Source organism: Macadamia integrifolia, chromosome 3 (genome assembly GCF_013358625.1).
Source record: "Macadamia integrifolia cultivar HAES 741 chromosome 3, SCU_Mint_v3, whole genome shotgun sequence".
NCBI classification, from domain to species: domain Eukaryota; kingdom Viridiplantae; phylum Streptophyta; class Magnoliopsida; order Proteales; family Proteaceae; genus Macadamia; species Macadamia integrifolia.
In genome coordinates, this window is record NC_056559.1 from 36,869,747 (window position 1) to 36,874,767 (window position 5,021).

At 38.8% G+C, this 5,021-nt stretch overlaps 1 pseudogene; it reads left to right on the forward strand.

Moving 5' to 3' along the window:
- Positions 1-529: 529 nt before the first annotated feature.
- LOC122074436 lies at positions 530-2,906 on the forward strand (annotated as a pseudogene).
- The last annotated feature ends 2,115 nt before the right edge of the window (positions 2,907-5,021 follow it).

A 5,021-nucleotide genomic window follows, 5' to 3' on the forward strand; every position in this document is an offset into this window, starting at 1 on the left:
AACCGACACTCGAAGGAAGCAGACGGGGGCTAGCCTAACTCACCCAGGCTAAGCCCGAACTTGAAGAGACGTTGGAGAACGATCTAATATATGAAACTGAACGAAATTCTGAACAGGACTGAGGAGCAATGAGAAAATATTGGACTACCATCTTCTTGGAAACTTCTAATTTACTTCGGGAAGTTAAAACATCTCTATCTTATGGTCCATTGGCTTGAAGTGCGCGGTGTTGCTTTTACAATTCAATTCTGTAATCAACTTGGTTTGTGAAACAAGTTCAGGAAATATTAGAGGAAGACAGTATTGGATTTTAAAACTGGTTAATTTGATAATAGCCTTATAAGCTTCAGAGTACTTCCCACGGCTGTGATGACTAGCGGTTTGACTTTTTAATTCTACAACCGTGACTAGAACTTACACCCTTGACTGTTCTTGTCACTACTAACAATAAAAAGGGACCGAAAGACACCATTGTATATGCAGCTCCCACACCCAACCGAGTGACTACTACTCTCTTCATCCAATTCTCATGGCTGCTCTTACTACCTTTGTGTTTCTACTAATACTCTCTTCTGCACTTTATGTTTCTGCAGTAGTAGCAGCTCAACAAATTAGGTCATCCAACATTAGCTTAGGTTCTTCTCTCTCCCCTGCTTCCTCCTCCACCAATTCATCATCATGGCTATCTCCTTCTGGTCGATTTGCCTTTGGATTTTATCCACACGGAAATGGGTTTGTCGTCGGAATTTGGTTTGCCCAAATACCCGAACATACCGTGGTTTGGACAGTAAACCGAGACGATCCACCTTTGTCTACCAACGCTACTTTGAACCTTACAAGAGATGGTAGCTTGATCCTGCAACCCACACAACAAGGCCAACCAAAAGCTATTGGTGACGACTCGAAGTCTGTCTCTTGGGCTTCCATGCTTGACACAGGCAATTTCGTTCTATATAATTCAACCGGAAGTATCATTTGTCAAAGTTTTGATCACTCACCCACCGATACCCTTCTCCCAGGTCAGCGGCTAATGGCAGGGCAGGAGCTATTCTCTGGTTTATCAGAAACCGACCACTCGACCGGAAAATTCCGGCTCAATATGCAGCATGACGGCAACCTTGTTCAATACCCCATTAGAACTGATGACACAGGCTCATATGCATATTGGGCCTCAGGTACTGATGGGCAAGGAGACAACTGTTCATTAAATCTTGATGCTGATGGATATCTGTATTTGCTGAATGGTACCGGTTTCATTATAAAGAATCTTTCTTCTGGTGAAACTCCCATCAACAGGAACGTTTTCTACCGCATGACCATCGATGTTGATGGGATCTTCAGACTCTATTCACTTAATCTGGATCGGAAGAGCAGTTGGTCTATTGGATGGGTATCATCAACCAATAGTTGTGACCCCAAAGGCATTTGCGGATTGAACCCGTATTGTACTCTCAGGGATCAACGGGCCGTATGCAACTGTATTCCTGGTTTCAACTACATTAACCAGAGTCGCCAAGGATTTGGTTGCCAAGCAAAATTAGAAGCTGAGAGCTGTGGAAATGAAACACAAAATAGCAGCAACTCCATATCTACGTTGGAGAACATCTCATGGGAAGATGATCAATATTCAGTTTTATCATCCCAAACTGAAGGAGAATGCAAAGATGCTTGTTTGGGAGATGGTAATTGTGAGGCTGCAATGTTTAAAGACCAGCAGTGCAGTAAAAAGATGCTCCCGTTGAGATACGGAAGAATGATAGTAGTTACTTCCACCACCACTACCTTCACTTTTGTTAAAGTCAGCAGAAGTTGTAGCCCCAACACTCCAAGTGATCATGGGGCGGTAACAAAAGAAAGCAGAAGAGGAGCGAGTAAAGGTATCTTATTTACGAGTCTTACATTTAATGCTTGTTCATTTATGGTATTAGCAATTTTAGGGTTTCTTGTTTACCGGTACCGGTTTTGGGCATATAAGAAGGTCTCAGATCGGGCTTCGATCATTTACATACGATGAGCTTGAGAAAGTGACAGAAGATTTCAAAGAAGTGGTGGGTAGGGGAGCTTTCAGCACTGTTTTTAAAGGAACCTTGCCAAATGGTGGCAGGATTGTAGCTGTGAAGAGAATAGACAAATTGCTTGGTTATTGTTGTGATGGCTCAAATAGGCTTTTGGTGTATGAATATATGAGCAATGGATCACTTGCAAACCTCCTCTTTAATTCTGAAATACCACCAAGTTGGCAAGAAAGGATGGAAATTGCTCTCAACATAGCTAAAGGTATCCTCTACCTACATGAAGAGTGTGACACCCAAATCATCCACTGTGACATAAAGCCTCAAAACATCCTCATGGACGAGTGCCGATGTCCAAAGATTTCTGATTTTGGATTGTCAAAGCTCTTAAAGATAGACCAAACTAAGACTCAGACTGGGATTAGAGGAACTAGAGGATATGTTGCACCCGAATGGCACCGAAACTTGCCTGTTACAGTTAAAGCAGATGTTTACAGTTTTGGGGTCATGTTTTTGGAGATAATATGCCAAAGAAGGGGCATTGATATGAATGTTCCAGAGGAAGAAATCATCCTCACAGATTTGATCTACAACTGTTTTGAAGCTGATGAGCTTGGTAGGCTGGTTGGCGACCAAGAGGTGGACAAAAGAAGACTGGATAAGATGGTTAGGGTTGCAATTTGGTGTATCCAATATGAGCCCTCGCTTCGACCCTCAATGAAGAAGGTGGTCTTGATGTTAGAAGGGACCGTAGATGTATCGATTCCTCCTAGTTCCACTTCTTTTCTAAGTGCCATGTAATCAAGTCAAATCTGTTTAGTCTTGAAGCTGCCTTTGTCATCTTTTGTAACCTGTATACTACCTATTTGTATTTTATATGCTAGCTATTTGTATTTAGATTGTCTGTCTGATTGCCAGTCTTTCAAGAAATCTAGGAAGATTAGCTATTTGTATTCCTAAGAAATCTTTTCCTCCACAACTTCTAATTTTCCTGGAATTCCTCACTTTTTTTTTCCTTTTTTACTTTTTTTCTTTTTTCTAATGGAGTTGTCCAGAGTCCGGACCATAGTTAGCAAATTCGGATTCGGGAATTATTCGGGTGGAGAATTATTCGGAATAATTCGATTGATTAATTTAAGGATTCGGTCAAAAAAGTGGTCAAAAAAGCGAATATGACGTTTTGTTTCTTTTGTTTTTTTGTTTTTTTGTTTTTTGTTTTTTTGTTTTTAAATATTGTTTAAGTGGACCGAATAATTCGGTTTAATTCGGTTCGGCCTGAAATTCAAATTAGTAAAATTCGCCTTTTTTACCAAATTTTATTTTTAATTCGGATTTGGTCCGAATTTTTTATTTAATTCGAAAAAATTCGGTTCAGCCGAATAATTCGTGAATTATTCGGCCGAATTGCTAACACAGGTCCGGACCTTTATGCATACACCTCCACACACACAAATCCTATGAAAACCATAAGGCTGGCCCAAGGGGATGAGAGGAGTCGAACTCGGGACGCATATTGATTTAGGAAGCTACTCCCTTGACCAGCTATTATCATTTCTTTTCTTTCTTTTTTTTCAATTTTTAAATACATTAATATAAAATAAAATAAATCTGGACTTTCTATCTCCAGCAAACAAAATCATGTAGAGAGAGAGAGATCTTCATTCTTGACAAAATAATGGGTTCTTGTGGAGTTTTTGGGAATAAAATTATGAGAAAAAGTTTTCGTTAAACTCGTTGAAGTAAATAGCTAGCCAAAATTTTTAATAGTCATAGTTATTCCATCACCTACTGTTTGAAGTCGTTAATATCGACCATTGATCTTTGATACCTTTTTCACACCATCTGAGGCCCTTGGTCAAGGAACCATGAGTGAAGGAAAACTCAGTCCAAAATTATGTATATGAGGTGTGATCATTTAGAGCAGGTGCATGCCAGGTTTGTGGTCTAGGGATCAACTCTTGTTACATGCATTTCCTTTAATCCCCCCCTCCTCCTCTAGTGTGTGTGAGTAAAATTCCCTTAGGCAGTTCCTTAGTTGTAAATATAAATAAATAAATAAATAAAAGATGTGATCATTTAGAGAGAGAAACCTGTAAAATGGGGGGAACTTTACACATGCTATGGTATTTTCCTCTCATATTAGGTTTTTCATTATTTTCTCTCTCATACTATGACTATATGGGACCACATATGGATGGTATTATTTTCCACACCGTCATTGCCATTGCGTGTAAATTCCTCCCCCACACGTGCAGCTTGAAGAACCCTCTTCCTAAAAAAGTTTTTCTTTTGAGAAGTGACTGGACTTTGATGTTGATGTTCCTTTCATGTAAGTATTCTGATCGTGGAAGAAAGTTGTGAGAGTGTAACTTCTGATCCTTTGTGTTTCTCTGTTCTCCTCTCTACCCTCATAAATTGAATCAAAAGAGGATGTTGATTGATTCTCTCGTAGACTAGTAGGAGCCATACTCTCAAATAGAGAAAACTTTCCTTTTGAATTTTTATTTTGAAGATTTTTTTTTTTTTTTAATCTTTTGGGGAATGCAATTCTTAGGCACGATGCTAATAAGAGTGCATGAGGAATATATTTTTCTGCACTTTCTTTTGATAAAATTTGTTATTGTACATATCTGGAGTTAGCATGCAATTAAAAGACTGGCTTTGGTCCCCACGCCAACACCTCCACAGAAAAGAATTTTGATATTTTTTTCTTCTCCACTGTTTATGAGGTTTCTATAGCGGTCTAAGTCTCCCATCATCACTTTCAATGTTTTTTTTTTTTCCAATTTTTGTTTTATAGTGTAGAAAAGTCAATTGTTCATGTCATTTCTTTGGCAGGTCCATAGAGTCCTATATATTTCTTTAAAATATATATATATGTTCCTTATCTAACACAGAACCAACTTTAAATGCTAATGAAAACATCTTCATCCCCCATTGTCTATTATCGGTCACAATGTGCAATCAAAATTAATTGATTGTGCATTTAATTTGGAGGCAAAATTGTCA